The sequence below is a fragment of the Nothobranchius furzeri genome, chromosome 12 (assembly GCF_043380555.1).
Source record: "Nothobranchius furzeri strain GRZ-AD chromosome 12, NfurGRZ-RIMD1, whole genome shotgun sequence".
NCBI classification, from domain to species: Eukaryota; Metazoa; Chordata; class Actinopteri; order Cyprinodontiformes; family Nothobranchiidae; genus Nothobranchius; species Nothobranchius furzeri.
In genome coordinates, this window is record NC_091752.1 from 46503963 (window position 1) to 46516854 (window position 12892).

The window sequence follows — 12892 nt, forward strand, 5'->3', positions numbered from 1 at the left end:
GCTCCCTAAAGTTTAAAGTACAGGTCGAGGACCTGGTATGGGTTAAGGGCCTGGGAGGCTAAAGAGAGCTCCCTAAATTCGAAAGGTCGAGGACCTTTGCATGAGATGAGAAAAATGTTCTAAGGTAACTGTTTTTGCATAAAATGAGCAATGTTTAAAATATGACAAGCAGCCCAGTTGAAGCCACGAGAAATAAGGTTTTATTGAGAAAGTCAGCAGAAAAGGCAATGAAGGAAAAGGGGTAGATGTTAACAGTAGAGGTAACTGGAGCAAGATTTGGGAAGTGAAGGCTGCAGAATCGAGAGAAAAAGGCACAGCTGTAGACAAGCTTCACTGTGTGTGTAAGCTGAGTTCAGCCTGTGTGTGTGTGAGGCGCAGCAAGAGGCTGCTTACGGCTCTGGATTGAAAGTGCAGCACTAGGAGAGTGCAGAATGCAGAGCAGAGTTTTGGGAGCTCCGTGTGTGTGTGTGTGTGTGTACAGCGCTGGATGGTGTGTGTGAAGGCCTGATGCGGTACCAGAAAATAAATAAATAAGATAAATAAGAGCTTTAAAAAGTTGCAACTCGTATATGTAAATTACACTGCAGTGCTAAAATTAATGTTTGGAGCTACGCAAAATTCAAATTCTGCAACCCTGTTCTGATCAGTCTTTGAACAGAACACCATAAGTTAATAAATAAAAGGTTTTTAAAGTAACATATGTATATGTATGTGTGTATGTATGTATATGTGTATACATATATATACATATGTAGTGTACAAGCGTGATAATCATTTGTGTGCGGAGCAGCATGTGAGGGACCCCGATCTGGGGGTTAAGTGGCCTGGAGATAAAAAAAAATAAATAAATAAAAAAAAAACAATAAGAAATGCAAGTAAGGTTGTATATGACAGCTTTATTTCAGAAATATATGGATATACATATACATAAAGTCAGATAGCTGCTAAACAGTAAAATCAAAACAGATCTGCAGAAAATAAATATATAAACTATTCCTCAGAGCGCTCTCAAAAAAAAATTGCAATTGGATTTGCTCTAATGTTACATAAGGCCTGCTTAAAAGCATAGTAAGCATTAAATTCTGAAAATAACCAGTGCAGTGTTAAATAAATTCTGTGCTTAAAATATTACATATATATAGAGAGAGAGAGAATAAATAAGTGACGGACTGACTTACTTTAAAAAAAAAAAAGACTGTGACAAACAAAGAATGTCTCTGTGCCTTGTGAATGAGTGGATGCGTGTCTTCTTGCATGAGAAGTAAATGCTGCTTTCGCTGGATCTTCTCCTGAATGACTCAGTTTTTAATAGAGGGATCAGCTGCTTGAGAAACGGTGCGGTCCATGTTTTTGCTAGACGGTTATTTAGTTCAAGAGACTGTGGAAACAATAGAAAAAGAATTTATCGTTAGTGTGATGACAAGTAAATCCTTTAAAATACAAAAGTTGCATGGTTGTGGTTATAAAGGAAGTATTTTGTCTGATTATGGGCCTTGGAGTCAGCTGGACTCCCTCGCTCTCTCTGTTTTTCTGTGTAACATGCAGTTTTAAGCAATTTGTGACTTTAGAAAGGATATTTTTCGGTGTTTTGGACGTACCTTAAGGCTCCTGGTTAGGGTATTCAGGAGATCCTTCCTCTCGGACAGATCTAGTGAGAATGACTGGAGTTTCAGCCTGGGGACCTGACTCCACCCACTTTTACACACAAGAATCCCATAGTCTAAAAATAGCACAGGGTGCTGCGAAAAGCAGCTCTGAACTTCTCAGGATCATCTTTATGAAAACCATAAAATTAACAAATAATCAGTCAAGAAATAAAATATTTGTTAAATCTTGCTATAAAACAAAATCCAATAATTGTCTTGCCTCAACTTTAAGAACCATTAACGTTAATGGCTGGATTTTGAGACGCTGAATAATGAAAAAACAGATAAACTAAGTATTATTTCCTGTAACCTGGCTAGAAACTGTACCAGGCTGTTTTGAGTTAAAAACTGGTAGTTATTTTCCTAAAATAAAAATAGATAAATAAAAAATGAAAGGAGGGATCTTGCATTTGGGATAGATTGTGCCTAATGTTTAAAACCTGTGTAGAACTGATTTGATGATTCAGAACAAATTGTGCATAGGAAGTAGTTCAGATTTATTTTTGAGTCAATAAAGTCGACTAATTATTAGAAACCATCGTTGATTTTGATTTGTAAAAGAGAAAGTTCTGTCATTTCAACCCAATCAACATATTTAAGGAAAATGTTTGCTGTGCATTGTGGTGGGCATGAACTTTACTGGGTGGGCCTGTCACAACCAGCTGCAAAGAATGTTTGGGTCTGACTTCTATACAAAGAGAACCTGGAAGCCCTCACCAAAAGCTGTGACTTATAACATCAAGACGGGGAGCACTACAAGATGGACAAAGAGGCAGAAACTTATTTGCCCTGCTGCTGATGAAACAAAGTACAAAAGGGGGAGCATGTGTGCTAACATGTGAACTTTAATCAATGACGGTGGTCATCCTGGACTTACAAAGAGAGGCTCAAAAGAGACTGTTTCCTATGGTTACACCCAGTAAAAGAGTGCTTGCTGCAGTCAGGTAATGAACAAGGCTTTTTGGCAACAACCAGTTGAATTGATGAAATGTCAGAACTGTGGAAAATTTACTAAACTACTGTAGAACATAGTTAACTGAGAAAGTTAGCCTAAAAAAAAAAAGATAATAATAATATCAATAAATAAATAAATAATAGGATTAGTAACCTGGATTTCAGCCCAACTCACCATTGGACGTCAATATAATCTTTATTGTCTTAGGATTCTCAGCTGCAGCGGACATGCAGTAAAGCCTTATTTTCTTTTCAAAACGGAATACATCAGCGTCATCACTTATTTTCATTGGTTAAGGAAACGGTGTCTATTTATAAGTCTAGGAGAACGCTTTAGGCTTCAACAGTTTTCTCCTTCGAGCAAACATGCGCAAATTTCCGGACAGTTTATAGTAACGTTCCATCCCATTCCATTCATTGCATAAAAATAAACATTAAATGAATAATTTGGCATTCAGCTGACTAAATGATTCATGGAACATCTCATCCGAGACAACAGTGTTGTTTCAGCTCCGTTGAGTTTCCCAACAGATCTAGCCAAACCTAGCTTATCCTATATTTTTCTATCAGCTGTAAGTTCTAACGTAGAAAATAATGTTACAAAAATATTGAATAATGGTACCCCTCATTCGATAAAAATTATGTTCACATTTTTATCTTGTGAAATCTTTAATATAATATTTTTAATTGGCCTTTTTGACGACAATTGGCTAAAAAGTCTTTAAGATTATCATCACAGGATGGCATGATAAATAAGTAAATAACATAAATAAATAAATAGATAAAAATAAGAGAGAAAAAGCAAAATTAATTAAATGAAACGTAATAGTAATAAAACGTTAAATTGATCTAAAATCTGTCATTCAGTGCCACTGGAAAAAGGAAGAGGATTGTGGGAGTATTTCTTAGCACAAATCACGTTATTGATTTAGCAATGCAGCTTAATTTCAGATGCTTTAAGGATGATACTAACTTGTGTTATAGATGGAGAAGTAGCATAGAAACACACTTCTAGATGTGGAGATAAGGAAAAAACTGCTGATTACCAATACTATGCACAAACAAACCTGTAACTGCAGTTTCGTTATTTATGAATTAATCTTAAGTAGTGAATTAATTCTTAGGATTTCTTGTGCGAGTAGTGTTCCTAAAAAAGAAAGAAAGAAAGAAAGAAGGTAAGAAAGACAGGTAGTTTAGGTAAGGGACAACCTGAAACTATTTGGTTGAATTGATAGTAAAAGTGGTTGTCCTAATTTCTAATTGGAGAGATCACACCGCAACATGAGTTTAGAACGGCAGTTATGGGAAGTTTTGTTGGATTAATTTGATTACACGCTTTAGGTCTTATTTTTTTCTTTCCACTGATTTAGCGTTAGGTTAAGTGTTTTCACACTTTCGCTTCAGTCTGACATTTGCTTGGTGTGTGAGGGCACAGAGACGTGTATGGACCGTGTGTTTGACTGTGTTTGTCTTGTTTGTTTGTTTATTTATCTATATGGGCGTGGCTGAGCCTTGAGAAACATCAACAAAGCCATTGGGCTATTCTGAGTAAATTGACCAATTCAAATTCAGGATCCTGAAACAATTTGGCTATAACCTCTAATTGATGAAGGACATCTTAAGAATTCATTGTACAAGGCTTCCTCTCCAGTGTTGCCAGAACTGTTATAAAACCCATGCATGGTTGTATATTTTAGTTTGATCATTTATACTCATTGAATTATTGTTGTTTGCTTTATGTTTTAATTTCTTTGTAATTTTTTCTCTGTGACACAGGTGGAGATGCTGGTGGCAAAGTGGATCCCACTCATTTCTTTCTCCCACACACATTCTTACTCTCTCTTTCTCTCTGTGTATGTGTTTGTGTGTCTGTGTGTGTCCATGTCGTGATGTCACTGTACCTTTAATTGCGCTTGCTGTTCGTAACTGTATGTGTCTGATGTTGAAGGTATCAGAGGCTAGGGTCAGTAAGAGCTAGGACATTTTTGTGCATAACCTTTAATCCCTAGGCGATCGGTTCGGGGAACTTCTGGTCCGGCCAGAGTGTGAATCTTCCTACCAACTATCTGTCAAGCTCAATTGGACTGCACAAGCCGAGAAAGCCTTCATTGGACCAAAACCACACACACGAAGATACTTCGCCTTCGGTGCCAGGCGTCTGGGTCCTGCTGAAGGTCACCAAAAGAAAGTGGACGGAACCAAGGTGGACCGGGCCATACAGGATCACGGAGAGGACGTCACACGCTGTCCGGCTGGACGGCAAAGGAGACTCCTGGTACCATTGGACCCAGTGTGCTGCAGCGGAAGAGCCACACCGCACCCTGACCGAGGTCCAAGAGAACCTGTCACAAGGAGAGGAGCCTAACCTGGAAGAGAAGCAGGCGACATCTGCCTGACCAGAAAAAGGATCCAAAAACCAGGAAGAGAAGTAGCTGACTACAGTAGCGTGCCAAGCTACCAATTCTGCGGGACGAGGTAGCATGCCAAGCTGCCACCACATCCTGCAGGACGAAAATCATGACATCATCACCCCCTGCAGCTGCCTGGAGCCCGTGGAGGGACCTCAACAGGGGGGAGAAGTAACCACCATACGAACATTCTACAAGGGTTATATTTTACACCCTCATTTATTTTACAAGGATTGATCACCATTGCCATCTCTCCTCCACCTGCTGACCCAATTATCCAGATGCCCTTGTTACTAGCCAATCCTAACATCTATTTGGGAGGGGAACCCTCTGATGACAGTGATGACTCTCATGATGAAGAAGATGATGTTAGAGTGTGAGAATGTTCAGTGATTTATGTAACAATCCCTTCACCTGTTCATTTCTATGAGTTTTTTGATTGTGTTGTTTTTATTTTTTTGATCATTGATGTCCTAGGCATGCCCACTCTGTGCCAAAAGGTGTTCGCCCCAAAATGGGGGGACATGGGGGAATTTTCCCTATTTGACGTACGACAATTAGGGTTTTTCGCCCTCATACGGTGAGCATGCGATCCATTCATGTTGTAACATGTTCAGTTAAAAATATGATCATGTTTTTTGTATTACTTTACTGCTGGAAATATGAGAAGCTGTAATCTGATTGATTGTTTGTATTTGTATTTTAAAACTTTGCTTATTGGATTCTTTTTGATGGAATTTGGTGTTATTGTTTTGATTTCTTATATCTTTATTGAACTCTTAAAAGAGTTCAAAAGGGGGATTGAAAATATATTTAACTCTCATATAAGCTCTTTTATTATTCATTGTTATATGATACTTTTTTCATTATGGAATCATGTTATAATATCAAAGGCCTCTCTGTGCTTCTCTCCTGCATGAGCTCTAAACAGCTGCAGGAACTCCAAAAGGGAGTGAAAGTGTTCCTTCAGTTCCTCAATACAAGAACAACTGTCTTTGTTAGCAAAGGATGTTGCAGGATGTGTCCTGGTCATCTCAAGGTTGCATGTCCTTGGGATGAATTGGTCTTTCATTAACAAGGCTATTAGCTGACGTGCGTCTACAGGTGCAGATGGCAGAATTACGTGTGTGTATGGCAAACTGCGTATGTTACATTCCTGTGCTTTTCAATAAAAATCAGCCGTTTCAGCAGAACGGCGAGAGTCTGTCCGAAGCAACTGACGGGAGCAGGTCGCGGGACCTGCTGTATGTTGCAAAGGCTCTCCCCCTCATGAGCGGTGAAAACAGTGACTGGACTTCTGATCATTTGTCTCCACATTCTGCCAACTCAAAAGGTGTTTAACTCCATCTTCTCCGTACCCGTGCTTGGTCTAACAGAAGAAAGACCAACAGGATCCAGATGACCCAATGAATTATAGACCAATATCTAACCTTCCATTTTTATCCAAAGTCCTGGAGAAAATAGTGGCCATCCAGGTATGTGAGCATTTAAACACTAGTGCTCCGTTTGAGGAATTTCAGTCTGGTTTTAGAGAGTATCACAGCACTGAAATTCCATTAGTGAGAGTTACAAATGATATTCTCATGGCCTCAGATAAGAATCTTGTGTCTGTTCTAGTCTTGTTAGATCTCAGTGCTGTCTTTGACACAGTTGATCACAATGTTCTTTTGGAAAGACTTGAACATGTTGTAGGGATAAAAGGAGCAGTGCTAGGCTGGTTTAAATCCTACCTGTCTGACAGATTTCATTTTGTAAATGTACATGACAAATTGTCTTCATACTCCAGGGTTACTTGTGGAGTACCACAGGGTTCAGTGCTTGGACCAATTCTTTTTACTATGTACATGCTCCCAATTGGTAAAATCATTAGACAGCATGGGATAAACTTCCACTGTTATGCTGACGATACTCAGTTGTATTTATCCATTAACCCTGACGAACCTAATCGGTTGGGTAGATTACAGGCTTGTCTTGAGGACATAAAAAATTGGATGACTCTAAACTTTTTGCTTTTAAATCAAGACAAGACGGAAGTTCTCATCTTTGGACCAGAAATCCAGAAAAGGAAATTGCTTAGTCAATCATCTGACCTGAATGGCATTACATTAATCTCTGAGAACAAAGTAAGGAACCTTGGTGTTATCTTTGACCAGGACATGTCATTCAAATCCCAGGTTAAATAGGTTTGTAGGATTTCCTTTTTCCACCTTCGGAATATTGCTAAGATTAGAAGCATCCTTTCCAGGAGTGATGCTGAAAAACTAGTTCATGCATTTATTACATCAAGACTGGTGTAACTTGAGGAAATATGGGTTTTCTGTCACAATGGTGGTGTTGGACTCAGCTGTGTCAAAGCTGGGTCGCTGAGAACTTTCACCCACAGATTAAGACCTGAACGCCAGCGAGTCTGGGAGGAAACCATAACATCTGCCACCTGCAGTCTACCAGAAGATGTGTTTACATGAGTTGTACCCAGACCAAGTCAAAACATAAAGTTTAAACTTCTTTTTCTTGATTTTAATGTTAAAATAACCATTATCATTTTGCTCATTATAAATGTGTTTAATCAAATGAATGACTATTATGCTTTGGGGTAATTATAATGGATTAATGAATCCACACTTAAGTAGATAATGTTGAATGTGTGGTACTGACCTTCACACTCAAGCACACAAACATTCACACACACCCACACACATCTTGCCCACAGTAAACTCCAGACACATTTGATGACGCACATGTTTTGCTTTGAGAAGAGAAAGGTTTTTGGTAAGTTTTCAGTCTTTTGATGCAGTTCGTGTTGGACAACGAAAAGAACAGACCTGAAAACCAAAGGGGGGGCAGAGCCTGTTGGCTCGTTCTTCCCCCCTTTCACGCTGTTTCTGCCAAGCCAGGCAGAATAGCTGAATCGCGACTTCTAACGAAGACTCATTACCGAGTCTTTTGATTTCTGAGTGAATTAACTTAAGAAAGCGCATCGATAAAACGCTCTACCATCCACGTGTACCGAGGGCAACTCTGGACCGGTTCCGTTCGACACCTACGTCTCCTGTCAGCCGCCGGTGTCATCTGGATGAACCACAACATCCTCCACGGCCCGGATCCGAAAGAGGGTCCACAAGAGTTCGGTGAGACAGAGCACGGTTTTAGCGTTTGATGCAGTTCTCTGATAAGACCTAAGTTTATCCAAACCATCACTTCACTCAGACACCTGTTCTTCCTGAAGCAAAATCAGACTCACACACGCATTCATGTCACAACATTCTCAATCTTCATAAATTCACCAGAAGGTCTATTTGAGCAAGAACAGCATATAAACTGTTAAAAGATTGTCCCACAAAGTTGCCAATGTGATTGTTATTTCCTGTTTGTCAATTTTCAAAATCATTAGTTTAATTTGAAGAATTAAAACTGTTAATCCTTCAAACTTGTTTCCTCAATGAACTGAAACACAGACACTCAGATATTATCGGCAGTTTATGGATGAAAACAACCTTTGAGTCTTCTGAACAATATAAAATTTGGTTATTGATTTATTAAAATTAATATTCCGAATTAATACGTAGCATGGTTTCTCTTTCATAAAAGAGCATAAATCCATAACGCTACATTTAATGGCGAGCGTATCCAGTCTTCTATATCTGCGATATGTCTGATTTCTTACATCTAAAAGCTACAAACAACGCTTTTCTCTGTGTTTCACTTTGATGTCTTATTTTGAAATTAACCGGAAATTGTTCCGCTGAAGTCACTCTTCCGGGAGGCGTCCTGGTGGAAACTTGACTGGGAAGATCTCCGATCCCAAATTGACCGCAAATTACAGACCTAACTTTGATTTATCCCATCTTCGCCTTCGGAGCGAACGTGTGAGTTGTGCTTTTGACTCAATTCTGTCCATTTTGACGCGCCGCCGCGTCTCTAGTCTAACCTCAGGTCGGAAAGCTACGTTTCCGCTCTGACCATTGCTGGGTGAGCTACCGTGAGCAGCTTATCCTCAGTTCCTAAAATTATCAATAAATTCTCCGAACCTCAGAACCGGGACTAAATTCTCGGACACCTTTCGTCTCTGTGTTGACACTGTGGGCGAGCTATTGTGGAAAATATCACCATTGCATGGGCGACTTATAGAAACAATCTGAACGGAATGCCCGTAGGCACCTACTGTTGCTTGATTGCACGGTAAACGTCGTAAGCCGGGTTATGGCCGTCACGCGTTACTGCATTCAGATTGCGTACGTTTTTTGAAGTCCGTATTACAAGCGGGGCGAGATGCCTACTTGTTAATCGGGAAAATTTAAGTCTGGTCGCTACAGACAAAGAACGCTAGACCTGGCCGGAGAGCTAAGCTAGCACCACAGTTAGACAAAAAGGGAACGCGTCCCGTTAGATTGTCATACCATTTCTGACACAGTCAGTCTGTGTCCTCACAAAACCCGCATTGGCGGTGGTTCTTGTAAATCGCTACGGTGTGTAGAATCTGCATTTTGCTACGTTTGTCCGTCTGATAGCATCTCGGCAGCGTAGGGTTTATTATTTTTTTTATTATTTTTATTTTGGACCGGTGATCGGGTCGGCTTTCACAGCCTCCGTTGCTCGGATCCATGCCTTTTTCTTCCATCTTGTGAAGTTGTGTGTATTCATTTCTCTATCAACAATTCCTTGTTTTACCCTGTGTCATAAAGTTAAGTAGGCTACGGACAGTCCTTGTTTGTGTGAGACATATTAAGGAATCTGCCCGGAGTTTTACGTCGGCTCAGAAGGTAAAAACGCGAGTTGCTCTGAACTTAATGGGAGATGGACGAGACACGACAAAATCTTTCTTGCACTGTTACACCTGGTGTAAGGTTCTCTGACGTTCTGCTTCCAGAACATGCCAAGACGCAGGAGACTGCTCACCGGCCGAGCATCGCTGGTCCCTCCGCCCGCCCGAACGGGCCCGTTTTAGGCGGGTGCCGCCGGTCGGGAGCAGTGGGGACTAGTGGCTGCGGTTCGGTGCCAGCTGCACTGGGTCGGAGGTGGTTCTGGTCTGCAATTCATGACGTGAATTCATGCAACATGCTGTTTACAGTCATAACGCTTTTTCTTTACTTTTATTTCTTCCAGGGGGTCAAAAACCCACCGTCAATATCAAGGTTTGAAATAAACAACACTTTCTCTGCTGCTTTTAAGCTGAATAAATCTCTTGAGCCTATGGTTAACCTCTCTGACAAACAGGTTGTGCTTAACCCTTTGTTTCCTGATGCTTCTCCTCTGTCATCCATGTTAAAGGCTGAACATCTCTCCAGCATGGGTGTGAAATCTTCAGGCTGTGACCCACCGCTTCAGTCAGAGGTCTGTTTTACTCGTCAGTCCGCCTCATGCACAAACCAGCTTCTTTCTCGGGGCGTGATGGAAACGTCAGCCGCCGTGAAACACTTGTGGTCTCCGGACGGAGCTACCATGCCATTTAAGGGGTTTGTGCCCGGACATCTTGACCTTTATGTGAATGACCTTGTCACTTTTCAGTTTGTGACCTCTGCTAATACGGTGGCCAATTCTTTTCTCCTTTCACAGGGGTGTGACTTAGTCTCGGGCCTCTGTGCTCTCTTTCCTGTGATTTCTCTTACAGGTGACCACGACGACACAGAAAACCCTGCGGTTTCCAGCAGTCCTGTGGTCAGTGGCGATATTAAAGGTGGCTCGGTGGTTGCTGCGCACACCTCTCTCACGGGCTCGGGAAGGCAACCCGGCCCGGGAGGTGTAGGTGCGTGCAGTGATGCTATGCTCGGGGCCCCTCCTGACAAAGGGGGGGTACTGAGTGGCTCTGAGTTTTCCATTGCGGACTTCAACCGGTTCGGGGGAACGCCTCCTCCGAGCGGGCGGGTCATTGCAGAAATCGACACTGACCTTCCACCAATTCAGCTGACAACATTGACCTCCGACCCGGAGTTAGGTGCTGCACCTTCTACGGGGCGGAGTTGTAGTCAGTCTGTAAATACTCTGGTTAAACCGGGTTTTTCTGATTCAGTGTGGGAAACTCCATCATTCTTGGGAATAAAGTATTCTTGGTTTCAGTTTTCAGGACAGACCATGTTCCTAAAGCTAGCATCATGTCTGTATCTGATTCTAAACATGGCTAGGTTTGCTTTGACACCCGTGACACAACCATCCTTGGATCACTCCTTTTCGGAACCTCCAAGTCCAACACCTCCAGGTCTTTGGACATCTGAACACCTACTCTTTCAGCACGATTCAGGTGACGATGTGCATTTTTTTGGTAATAGGGCTTTTAAGAGCTTAAGAACTGTTCTTTGTTATGCTTCTCCTGTCTCACAGACACGGCATAAGTTTGAGAAAAAACAGGGGGGTGGGGAGCCTCCTCCCGCTTTGCGAGCATCGGTTTCGCATTTCCAGTTCACTACTATTTCTGATCACAACAAAGTCGCCTCCGTAAAGCTGCAACCCAACTTTGAGCAGGTAAAATCAGGTTCTGATCTAACAGCTACACCATCAGCTTCGCTCCAGTTCCAAACGGGCCCCTCAGGTAAATTCAAACAAGTTTCCCTGTGGGTTCGTAACACAAGATACAAACAGTTTGATAACCAAATCGCTTATGAGCCTGCTCCCACTGATACGTCCAAACTCGTGTCTCTGTGGGTCCGCAATACCAGATTCAAAACTCTATTCTGACCGACTATTCTGACCGGATTCTTTTCCACTGACTGGTGGACCGTTACAAATTCTCTCGTTTGTGGGATGAATTTTTAACAAATGTGATATCCTTTGGGTTTTTTTTTTCAGGTTACCTGCCTCCAGCCAGGGTCCTGTTACTAACTCACATCTTTAGGGATTACTAACCTACTGATTTACATTTTTAGAACTGATTTACATCTCTATCTTTTTATTAGTGCTTTGTGTAGCATGATTATATTTGATTACAAAGTTAATTTTATTTTGTTACTATTTCCCTTAAAGGGCCACAAGCCAATTTGCCCTTCATTTTCATGATTATTTCCTTTATATATATGCCTTTAATTAATGCAGCCTGCTGAGTTTCACATATCAGTTAGGATTTACTTTCTTTTATTTGTGTTTTCCCTGCATCACGTTTTTACATGACACGTAGAACAGGGTGCAGTACATTTCTTCTTTAGATAATTCACAAAAGGCACCCACATTTTCCCAGAGGCACCCATAGATAGGTTTTGATTGATTTCTTTGTTTTGCATCAAATGCTATCTATCGTGTGGGCTGTCTCACTTTGTCTCCTTCTCCGAGCTCGTATGGACTACATCCCATCAGAGGGGTCGTCTTCACCAGCCTTCAACTGGTTTCCTGTCGCATGGGGCTTCGGTCGTGGTTCGAGATGGGTCGAGGTCTGCGCTGGACTTCGCCTGGACTACGTCTGGGGAATACATCACCTGCCCAGCTCCGTGTGGCACACGAGCTGCTTATCCTTTGCATACCTTTGCATTATTGCTGATGAAAATTAACTGCTATTGAAATAGCTCTGCTTTCAAGATTCCTAAGTGGATTACTTTACAATGATTGCAACAGTTTTGGCCTTAATCATCTGATCAGGATAGACTCCCTTCTACATGAGACCTGTGGTGACGCTTCATCGTTCCTGCCTTCATCTGGGATGTCTACCTTTACGAGTACATCACGTTATTGTGGTTGTGACGTCAGGTGGCCTCTGCTTGACCTCCATGTCGTCACAAAAGGGGGGAATGTAACGTGAGGAAATATGGGTTTTCTGTCACAATGGTGGTGTTGGACTCAGCTGTGTCAAAGCTGGGTCGCTGAGAACTTTCACCCACAGATTAAGACCTGAACGCCAGCGAGTCTGGGAGGAAACCATAACATCTGCCACCTGCAGTCTACCAGAAGATGTGTTTACATGAG